At 36.9% G+C, this 12,308-nt stretch overlaps 1 long non-coding RNA gene across 1 annotated transcript in view; it reads left to right on the forward strand.

Moving 5' to 3' along the window:
• The first annotated feature begins 9,400 nt into the window (after positions 1 to 9,400).
• Positions 9,401 to 12,308, forward strand: part of LOC108523704 (uncharacterized) — a 10,229-nt gene continuing 7,321 nt past the window's right edge. Inside the window, exons 1-2 of the long non-coding RNA XR_001883873.1 lie at positions 9,401 to 9,463; positions 10,401 to 10,494. This is a non-coding gene — a long non-coding RNA (uncharacterized LOC108523704). The remainder of the gene's footprint in view (positions 9,464 to 10,400; positions 10,495 to 12,308) is intronic.

Consider the following 12,308-nt stretch of genomic DNA (forward strand, 5'->3'; position numbering starts at 1 on the left):
TGTGTGAGTGGGTGTGTGTGTGTGTGTGTGTGTGTGTGTATATATACATATATATATATATATATATATATATATATATATATATATATATCCTATATTACAGCTGGGTGAGGTGGCTCATGACTGCAATCCCAGCACTTTTGGAGCCCAAGGTGGAAGGATCACTTGAACTCAGGAGTTACTTAGGCAAAACAGTGAGATCTCATCTCTACGATGAATGAAATAATTAGCTAGGCATGGTGGCACACATCTGTAGTTTCAGCTACTCAGAAGGCTGAGGTGGGAGGATGGCTTGAACCCAGGGAGTCAAGGCTTCAAGCCTTCAGTGAGCCATGATTGTGCCATTGCACTTCAACCTGAGCGACAGAGAAAGACCAAGTCTCAAAATAAACAAAAAAATAAAATAGAAAGGTAGCAATAGAAAAAAACCTTAGATTTCAAAAAGTCTCAGAGACTTGGAATGGAAGTTTCATATTACTGCAGAGGATCATACACACAGATTTTATTTTATATACATATATATATATATACACACACAGAGACAAATATACATACATAAATATATTGATATACACAGACATATGCCATGTAACATTTCAGTCAAGGACAAACTGCACGTAAGATGGTGGTCTCATACGATTATAAAGGTGCTAAAAAACTCCAATCTCTTAGTGATATCATAGCCATCTTAACGTTATAGCATAACGTGTTACTCATGTTTGTAACGATGCTGATGTAAACAAACTGCACTTCCAATTGTGTAAAAATATAACACAATTATATACAGTGGATAATAATTTTTAATAAATGACTACGCTACTGGCTTATGTATTTACTATACTACATTTTTATTGTTATTTTGAAGTATACTCCTACTTACTAAAATAAAAGTTAACTGTAAAACAGTCTTGGGCAGGTCCAGAAAAAGGCATTCCTATCTGCTCCATGCATTTTATTGTCCCTAAAGACCTTCCAGTGAGACAAGATGTGGAGATGGAAAAATGGTATTGATGACTTGACCCTATGTAGGCATAGACTAATGTATGTGCTTCTGTCTGAGTTTTAACAAGAAAGTTTAAATTTTTTTAAAAAAGTAAAAATTGACAAAATTAAAATAGAAAGCAGCATACTGATTATGGATATGAAGAAAAATCTGAGGCCAAATGCAGTGGCTCACACCTCTAATCCTAGCACTTCGGGAGGATGAGGAAGGCAGATAGCTTGAGCCCAGAAGTTCAGGACCAACCTGGGCAACATGACAAAACCCCATCTATACAAAAATACAAAAAAAATCAGCCTGGTGAGGTGGTGTGCACCTTTAGTCTCAGCTACTCATGAGGCTAATGTGGGAGAATCACCTGAGCCTCCAGCAAGTTGAGGCTCCAGTGAGCTGTGATAGTGCTACTGCGCTCTAGCCTGGGTGAAGGAGTGAGACTCTGTCTCAAAAAGGAAAAAAGGAAAATGTGTTTGTGTTTTATGCTAAATGTCATTACAAGAGTCCAAAAATTGAAACCATGTCTTATTAGTATAATTTCAGTTCTGGGATACATGTGCAGAACGTGAAGTTTTGTTATATTGGTATACATGTACCAGGGTGGTTTGCTGCATCCATCAACTCATCATCTAGGTTTTTAGCCCCACATACATTAGGTATTCCTAATACTGTCCCTCTCCTTGCCCCCTACTCCTCGATTGGCCCTAGTGTGTGATATTCCCCTCCTTGTGTCCACGTATTCTCATTGTTCAACTCCCACTTATGAGTGAGAACATGCAGTGTTTGGTTTTCTGTTCCTATGTTAGTTTGCTGAGAATGATGGCTTCCAGCTTCATATATGTCCCTGAAAAGGACATGAACACATTCGTTTTTATGGCTACGTAGTGTTCCATGGTATATATGTGCCACGTTTTCTTCATCCAGTCTATCTTTGATGGGCATTTGGATTGGTTCCAAGTCTTTGCTATTGTAAATAGTGCTGCAATAAAGACACATGTGCATGTGTCTTTATTGTAGCATGATTTAAAGTTTATGAAAAGTTTATTAAGTAAAAAGTTAAAGGAAGCTAACGTTCATTTATTTTCAGGAAAAAATACTTTTTAATAAATTAATGTATCCTAAGTCTACAGTAGAGTATGGTAATGTCCTAGGCCTTCACATTCACTCACTACTCACACACTGATTCACCCAGAGCAACTTTCAGTCTTGTAAGCTCCATTCATGGTAAGTGCCCTATACAGTTATAACTTTTTTTAAATTTTATACTGTATTTTTCCTGTACTTTTTCTGTGTGTAGATATGTTTAGCTCCACAAATAGTTACCATTGTGTTACTTACTATTGCTACAATATTCAGCATGGTGACATGCTGTACAGGTTTGTAGCCTAGGAACAATAGGCCATACCACATAGCCTAAGTGTGTAGTAGGCTATACATCTAGATTTGTATAAGCACACTACACTCTATAATGCTTTCAGGATGCTGAAATCACTTCACATTGCATTTCTCAGAACATATTTAGTTGTTAAGCAATACATGACTGTTAAGCAATAGTTTGGTATGTTTAAACCATTTGGTAAGTAGAGGAGTGGTTGTTAACTATAAAGATAAATCACTTTAACCCTTAATCACATTAATATATTTAAATTTGTAATAAAGAGAAAGGCTTTGATAATATATGGGAATGGGGAAGGCAGAATAGACAATTTTTGAAGGTGGACAAGATTTAGTAATGTAAACAGACCCTTTGTGTGTCCCAAGAAGTAAGAGCCTTAGCGGTTCTGAGTATAGACTTAGGGCAGGTAAAGACGTAAGAGAGATTTTAATAAGAAAGACAAGACAGATGCTACATACTTTACAGTATATTAAGACTTATACAGTTATTTTGAGTTTGATATAATATAGGCTCAAGGTTCACAAAACAGCATCATAATGTTGACAGTCATACCATCAATCAGGCTATTAAGATGATAGAACAAGACACAGCTCTCATAGCTTACACAGAGCCAGCACCTGCCCTACATATAAAAGTACAATGGGAATTCATCAATCACGTCACGGCTATGAGATGAACTTCTGAAGTTTAATATGGGTAAATGGATGTGACTTACTTTACGGGCTGTGGTATCTGTAGTGTGAGTATTTGTTTTACCTCTGGCTCTCTAAGTCAGGCTGACTCATCCATACACCACACTTCATGTCAGTTTTTTTAAAGAAAGGCATGGGCACACTAATAGGTGTTTCCATAACTGACCAGAATTTTCCTGTTTCTTCAATACCTGATTATCCGCTTAACTCACCACTATGACCACAGTAGCACACACTGACTTCTTCTTACCCTATTTGTGTATTGTCTTATTTTCTGGGCCATAAGCCAGACTCTATAAACCATGTATAACACTGGTTTTGTCTCCATCTGACTCTTTGGTCTCTGAAATTATGATGATTTAGTTCCAGTCTTTAGTTTCTGTGGCCTGTGTGGTAATGTCTTCAAAATCCTAGATACACTCCCTAGCATCTTCCTCCTCATTTTAATACTTGCTACCTTCACTGCTCATAAAATGAAAAAAAAGAATGGAAGAAATATAGGATTAGATAACTTAGATTCCAAATTCATAATGTTTATGAAATAAAAATATAAAAATGTTGATATTGATATACAAAATATATAAAGTTAATACAGAATTTAGAAAATCTTAGACATGATTTTTACTAGCTTACCTCTTATACAGAGACAATATTGAGCATGTGGAACTACATTTAGAGATGCAACCAAAACAATAATATCAGAATTATCATTTGTTATTCAAGAATTACTGATGTACGCTAATATAAAAAGTTTCCAAATTGAAGTGTTTACTTTAATGAACATTCAATCATGGCATCAGGTATTCAGTGTATACTTTTTTACTCTGTACTGAAATATAAAATTATGAAATTTCACATAAAATTATAAATTTCAGGTTTCTCTATACAAAAATCAAAAGATCTAACTATCATGAACACATATTTCTCTATGCCAACAATTAAGCCCAGAAGAAGCTGCCTACTCTGCTAAGGTTTTCATGGTTTCTACCATTACACATTAATTTTAAATTTACTTTTATTTTATACACATGTATACATTTATATTTTGCTGTTTTTTGTTCTTTTATTTCTTACAAATTTCATATTATAACGAAGTTGCAATAATAGTAAAAAGAACTGTATTCCCATGCATGTGTGCCTACATAAACTTTTAACATTTAAAAAGTACAGACATTATATTGTTTATGTGCTTCAGTATGTGTTTCCTAAGAACAAAGTCATTTTCTAATATACCATAATATAGTTATTCAATTAGTAATACAACCTTGACATGATGCTATTATTTACTACCAGTCTCTTATCTTTTGTACAGCTATTTCTTTGTATATAAGTTAGCATTTCTTTCTGGCTACTTTCAATAATTTTCTTATTTTATTTGTTTTTCAACAGTTTAGATACAATGTGTCTAGGCATTGTTTTCTCTGGGTTTAAGATGCTTAATTCTTGCTGAGGTTGCCTAATCAAAAGTTGATACAGGATAGCTTTGTAAGTTTTCAACAATTTTATTTTTAAATATTATTAATGTCCTCTCATCTCCTCCTGGGACTCTAATGAAATGCATATTATACTGAACAATATTTTTTCAGAGGTCACTGAACTCCTGTTTATTTCAGTTTTCTCTATATATAACACTTGAGTTCTTCAGATCTGATAATTTCTATTGATATCCTTTCACATACACTGACTTCCTTGTTTTGCTGTCTCCAACTAATCATTAAACCCATATAATAAATGTTATATTTTGTTTGGTTCTTTTTTATAATTTTAATTTCTCTCCTAATAGTTACATCCATATACTTACTATAAATATCTCTTCTTTTTTTCTTCTAATATTTATTATAGTTGTTTTGTCTTTGTCTGCTAGTTCCAATTCTGATCATCTTACTGTTTTTTTATTATGAATTCTATTTTCTTGTTCTATTGAATGTCTAGAAATTTTTATTGGTTATAAGACATTATGGATGTTACATTGAAGTGATTGTATATTTTGTTTCCCTCTCCATAATAATTGGATAAATTCCTGAAAAATATTAAGGAAGGAAACCATGGGAATTTCTGTGGAAAAGTTATTTTGTACAAAGGAATTACAAATGCAGAGAAATGCTGCATTCAAGGAAAAGGGAAGAGGCCAATAAAAGTACATTTTCAACTTTATTTCTTATTTTAGCCATATATGGTAGCTTGTGCCACTAATCCCTAAGAATTTTCAGGTTTCAAAAGGAAATTTTGTTTATATCCTGTTGGTATGAAAGTTTACAGATGTCAGTTTTAATTTTCTCTGTGCTTCTAGGTTATTAACTACTTTTTTTTCTTTTGCCAATTTTCTTTCCAAAATGTGTAATTTCTCATTATTTTAATTTATTCTCTTGTGTTTTGAAAATCTGGATTAATATGTTTTCATGGTTGTCATTTTGGGAAATTAGATTTAATCAATTTACCTAGCAGTAAGACCCTTTAGTATTACACACTACCTGTGGCTCAAGTACAACCCTGAGTATGGGGGCCTCTGTATTACCACACTTAATCCAAACAATGACCCACTTATGGATTTGTTGCACTTATTCTTTTACATTATTTTACTCTAAGGAGGTGTAAGATTTTGTGTTCTTTCCTCTCTCTTTACCTCCAAGAAATGTAAACTACGATACAGCTGTATTGTAGTTATACAATATGAGGTGTGGTACTTCATATGAAAGGAATAAGGAATTTTAATTAAAACAGGCAAGACAACTATCATCTTGAATCACAAGACTTGGATATCTTCATTCTTTTTTCCCCCCCATGCACTTTAGTTATAGCAAGAGGAGCAGTAGTGTCTCCCAAGAGGGAAACAGAGCAAAGTCACATAAAAGTATGTGTGGAATAGGGTGCTCTTTTTGGCCTAAATATCTAAATCATCAACTTAAAAGCACAATGGATATTCAATTCTTATAAACAGAGGAAAACCATCCTTGATTTGTGACTGAATCATAATTTTGATTAGAGCCAGAATAAATCATAAAATGAAATAAGAAAAAAATCAATTTTCCAAAGTATTGCAACATTATGAAATAAGAGTCATTCTTATTGCACAGATAAGTAAAGTAAAACTCTAAAACAAGAGATAGAAAACTCTGTTATGGGCCAGATAGTAAATATTTTAGAGTTTACAATGACATAGCCTCTGTGGCAACTATTCAGCTCTGTCATTGCAGCATGAAAACAGCCATAGACAATATGTAAATGAATGTGAATGACTGTGTTTCACTGAGGTTTAAATTTGATATGTTTTGAATGGATCATGAAATAGTATTACTCTTTTGAGTTTTCAAATTATTATTATTAAATGTAAAATCCATCTTAGTTTGAGAACCATTCAAACACAAGCAGAATTTGACTCACAGGACATAATTTGCCAACCTCTGCTCTGGAAGGATAAATAATCACCTAAGGACATGTAACTGGTTGGATCCTGCTAGAATGTAATTATTTTACATTACAAAAGTAATTCTCTTTTCATTTAATTTCTATGTGATACCATCAAAATTAAAATCAAGCATTTCTCACCTCTTTGCAAAGCTCAATCTTTTTTTTTTTTTTTTTTTCAAGGAGCGAGAAATGCCAATAGAGAAGGAGACAGAAAACATCTAAAATGTTTTTTGTTCTTCTTTTATTCCTTTTCAAATGCAGTATCAAGTTGTATCCAGATATTGCTCACAATGTTCCCTCTCTCTGTCTGAAGGTGAAATTCTTCAAATACCTCACTATCTAAAGTCAACAATTGACCTAGTTCATTTTGTGGGGAATAGAATGACTTTCTAAGAAAAAAAGTGAACTTACAACTTTTATTACTTTATCCAAGCCAGAAAAATTTGAGTTTATGAAAAGATTCAAATGTATTTTTTCAATATTTGCGACACTGTTGTTAAGAATTATTTTATAGAAACACAAAGATGAACTAAGCCAGGCATGGTGGCTCACGCCTGTGATCCCAGCACTTTGGGAGGCTGAGGCGGGTGGGTCACCTAAGTTCCGGCATTTGAGACCAACCTGGCCAACATGGTGAAACCTCATCTCTACTGAAAATACCAAATTAGTCAGGCATGGTGGTGGGCGCCTATAATCCCAGCTACTTGGGAAGCTAAAGCAGGAGAATTGCTTGAACCCAGGAGACAGAGATGGCCATGAGCTGAGATGGCGCCATTGCACTCTAGTCTGCTGACAAGAGTGAGACTCTGTCTCAAAGAAAAAAAAAAAAAAAAAAAAAAACAATATCTTAATGTTACCATAAAGAAATGCCTATTTTTTGTTGTTTTGAATTTTATCTTTTATTTTAAAAATCTGTGCAAAATCTGATTGTACAGTATAAAAATGAATCAACAGAGTGCTCCATTTTTCTAATAATATGTTGTTAATAAAATCATAGGTTAAAAAAGGAAAGCCCACAAATGGGAAGGATAAGTTTAAAGAAAGACAAAAAACAAGGTGACATATTTGACATAAGAAAAGAAGAATGAGTTAGACACCCACTGGAGTATTAAAACCAAGAGCACTGGATTTTAAAGTGGTGAACAGTTAGAATTGTATTTATTTTTGAAGTGTACAATGCTTTAGAGGCTTCCTTTTTGCTACTGACTATTTTAAAACCTAGTAAAAGCAGTTAGATTATTTAAATAAATTAAGTAGTTTATATAAATATCTTTTTCTGACAGAGTTAAATCACCATGGCAGAAAAGGAAAGGAGAATCTTGAGAATCCAGTGGGAGAAATGACACAATTCTTTCAAAGTTACAACTTTGAGGTACAATATTACACATGAGAGAACAACAAACTCAGTATTAATGTAGACTGGATGCAGCGTCTCACACTTGTGATTCCAACACTTCAGGAGGCTGAGGTGGGAGGATCTCTTAAACCCAGGAGTTTGAGACCACCCTGGTAACACAGAGAGACCCTGTCTCTAAAAAAATAAAAAAAAATAGCCAGTATGGTGGCATACACCTGTACTCTTAACTATTCAGGACGCTGAAGCTTGAGAGCTGAAACTCTCTTGAGCTTGGGTAGTTGAGGCTTCATTGAGCCCACTACCGTGCTGAGAGATAGGACTAGCTGGATTTCCTAGGCCAACTAAGAATTCCCAAGCCTAGCTGGGGAAGGAGGCCACACCCACCTTTAAACACAGGGCTTGTAACTCAGCTCAAACCCGACCCATGAGGTAGTAAAGAGGACTCACTAAAATACCAATTAGGCTAAAAGCAGGAAGTAAAGAAATAGTGAAATCATTTATTGCCTGAGAGCACAGGGGGAGGGACAATGATTGGGATATAAACCCAGGCATTAGAGCTGGATGGGCAACTCCCTTTAGGTCCCCTCCCATTGTATGGAAGCTCTGTTTTCACTCTATTACATCTTGCAACTTCACACTCTTCTGGTCCATGTTTGTTCCAGCCTGAGCTGAGGTATCACTGGCCATCCACCACTGCTGATCGCCGTCATCGCAGACCCACTGTTGACTTCCACTCCTCTGGATCTAGCAGGGTGTCCACTGGGTTTCCGCTCCTGTTCCGGCTAGAGGCTCGCCATTGTTCCTGCGCAGCTAAGGGCCAGGGTTCGTCCTAATTGAGCTGAACACTAATCGCTGGGTTTTGTGGTTCTCTTCCATGACCCACAGCTTCTAACAGAGCTGTAACACTCACCACATGGCCCAAGGTTCCATTCCTTGGAATCTGTGAGGCCAAGAACCTCAGCTCAGAGAACAAAACACTTGTTGCCATCTTGGGAGAGTCCCTCCACCATCTTGGGAGCTCTAAGAACAAAGACTCACCCATACCATCCTCACTGTACCTCAGCCTGGGTGACAGAGACATCTGGAGCTCTAAGTTGGACCCCAAAGGAGGACATTCCGTGGGTTCTGCAAACCTCAAGAGACTCTGTCTCTTAAATAAGTAAATGAACACATAAAATTATAAAAGGTAACCCATATACCAGCAGACAAATTAAACGAATACCTGGCACTATAAATGTGAAATTATGGCACTGAGGATGGAAAATAGAATCTGGAGGCAGGAAACATAAGGCCCATTCACACTTCAGCTATAACAGGAAATATCCTCTCCACAGGGCATACACTGTAAATGACTTTGTAACTTTACTTCATCCTCTTCATTTAGATAAGGCGTACCCCAAGTAGAGGGTATTTAAACTCACAAAAGCTCTGTAACAGGGCCCTTGAGCCCCTATGCTCAGGCTCACTCCCACACTGTGGAGTGTACTTCCTTTTTCAATAAAACCCTTCATTCTTTGCTTTGTTTGTGTGTTTTGTCCCATTCTTTGTTCAAGATGCCAAGAACCTGGACACCCTCCACCATTAACATATTTTGGCGAGCTATCCCAGAGGAAGAGGTAAGCCCTAAGTTTGGGATTCATTTTTCTCCCTTTCCTTTCTGCTCCATTCAGGGTCTTTCTCTCTGTCTCTCTCTCTCTCCTTTCCTTTCCAACTTGGACCCTTGGAGGGCAGCACCTAAACACTGAAGCAACTGCAGGGTTTCTGGCTGTGGCCAGTGAAACTAATGGTTTTTCACGTGGAGAAGCCTAACCAGCACCGCGCGGTTGGCTTAAGGAATCTGGGTCTTTTTTTAATATATTTTTTTTCCTCTCTTCCTTTTTCAGTCTTACAGTGGCTTTTTCCTAGTAGCTCCTTGGAATTGAGGGCAATTGGCTGGGTCACTCCCCAGTATTGCCTGAAGGCCTGGGAACAAATGGGAATAATTGCTCTGCCCCAAAGGGTAAAGATGTTTTAAAAATTATTTTCTGACCGTGGTCCCTAATCCCTACGTGTGATGCAGCTCTGGGCAAACTCACACGTATTTCAGGCGACTTAAACCTTCTTTTCATATGCTAAATCCTTCCCTTACTGTACTCAACTGGCTAAGGAACAAAAGGCTCAAAGGGCATCCAGTTCTCATTACAGTTCATGACTGTTCTTAAAAATCTCATAGTATGCTTTGGAGGGGAAACCTGCATGTGGCGGGCTGTCCTAAGGCCAGAGACATCTGGAGTTCTGAGATTGGACCCCAAAGGACACTCTGTGGGTTCTGCAAAACCTTAAACTCGCCAAAGAGTATGCTCTTGGCACAGGTTCTGAGGTCTAGTATCAAAACCTTAGAATTTTCTCTCGCAGTTGCAATGCTGCTTGGCCCCAAAAGTGTTTGGAATCTGAAGTTCACTGTCTAATTGGAAAGTGGGATGACATTGCATGTATATAGGCTTTTATGCTGTTCTTCCAAGCGGTGGATCTCATTAGCGTTTGACACCCTCCTTTGTTACTGTTTGGCTCTAGTGCTCCTTGGAGTCTGAGGACTGATTTACAACTGCATTGGAGACTGCTTAACCTGGAATTTTATTTCACAGCCTTCCTTGGATTATCTACTGGGGTAAAGTAAAACTGGCAAACTTGTATTACTATCTCAAGCTAAGGTTCCAAGCTATTGGATCTTCGTTTATGTGTCTGTGTGTATGTGTCTAGATGTGTTTATTTGTATGTACACTTAATTGTTTTATGCCGTGTCTACCAAATTGGCTTGTAAGTAAAAGAGTACTCATAAATTAAGTAAATAAGTCTAAGAAATTTTCAATTTCACATGACTTAAAGTATAACTTTACTAAACAAGCTAGCTTTAAAATTATTGGTGGAATGAAAACAGAAATACCTTCAGAATAGTTAGCATACATTTTATCTAAATTTTATGTTTGTCTTTGCTAGGTATTTTTAAATGTCAGTGTTAATTCAAGATGGGAGCTGTCCTGGGTGAGCCTGCCTCCCATTCTATTCAAAGTCTCACTGAGATAAATACATATCTGATTGCTTCCTTTCGAAAGGCTAATCAGAAACTCAAAAGAATGCAACCGTTTGTCTACCACCTGTGACTGGAAAGACCTCCATCCTGCCACTCGCCTGGAGTTGTCCTCCCTTTCTGGACCAAACCCATGTTTGTTTTACATATGTTGATTGATGTCTCATGGCTCCCTTGTTAAAAGTAAAAATTATGTACAGTGAATGAGATAAATGCTTTAGGTAAACTTTTTGTGTAAATTAAAATCTTAAGGTTATTTTTAATGCTCATTTAATATATGGGTCATTTCCAAATAAGAAGGGTTGTAATATTGAGAGACAGGACTAGCTGGATTTCCTAGGCCAATCAAGAATCCTTAAACCTAGCTGGGAAGGTGACCGCTTCTACTTTTAAATATGGGGCTTGCAACTTAGCTCACACAGGACCAATCAGATAGTAAGGAGAGCTCACTAAAATGCTAATTAGGCGACAATAGGAGGTAAAGAAATAGCCAATCATCTGTTGCCTGAGAGCACAACAGGAGGGACAATGATCGGGATATAAACCCCAGGTATTCGAGCTGGCAAGGGCTACCCTCTTTGGGTCCCCTCCCTTTGTATGGGAGCTCTGTTTTCACTCTATTTCACTCTATTAAATCTTGCAACTGCACTCTTCTTCTCCATGTTTTGTTATGGCTTGATCTGAGCTTTTGCTCTCTGTCCACCATTGCTGTTTGCTCCTGTTGCAGACCCACTGCAGACTTCTATCCCTCTGGATCTGGCAGAGTGTCCACTGTGCTCCTGATCCAGCGAGGCACCCATTACCACTCCCGATTGGGCTAAAGGCTTGCCATTGTTCCTGCATGGCTAAGTGCCTGAGTTCATCCTAATCAAGCTGAGCACTAGTCACTGGGTTCCACGGTTCTCTTCCCTGACCCACGGCTTCTAATAGAGCTATAACACTCACCACATGGCCCAAGATTCCATTCCTTGGAATCCGTGAGGTCAAGAACCCCAGGTCAAAGAACACGAGGCTTGCCACCCTCTTGGAAGTGGCCTGCGGCCATTTTGGAAGCACCATGCCACCATCTTGGGAGCTCTGGGAGCAACAACCCCTGGTAACAATATGGGGAAATATGTTTCTAAAATTTTTGAATTATTCTTATTTACAAATGCCCATATCTAATAGCTCAGGATTTTTTGCTTTTTAGGTCCTTACTAAAGTTTTAAGTTATTAAGGATAAAAATTTTAGCTAACATGTAATTCTGCATAAAAAATGTGCCAGAAAGGGTTATGTTGTTAGTGAAAAAAAAAAAAAAAAGAATAATTTTGTCCATTTCAAAAGTTATCTAAGAGTTAGTTCAAATTACAGATTTGAAAAGGTTGTTTATAAAACAATGTAAACAATGTAGTAA

This window comes from Rhinopithecus bieti, unplaced genomic scaffold (genome assembly GCF_001698545.2).
Source record: "Rhinopithecus bieti isolate Rb0 unplaced genomic scaffold, ASM169854v2 scaffold_75164, whole genome shotgun sequence".
Lineage (NCBI taxonomy): Eukaryota > Metazoa > Chordata > Mammalia > Primates > Cercopithecidae > Rhinopithecus > Rhinopithecus bieti.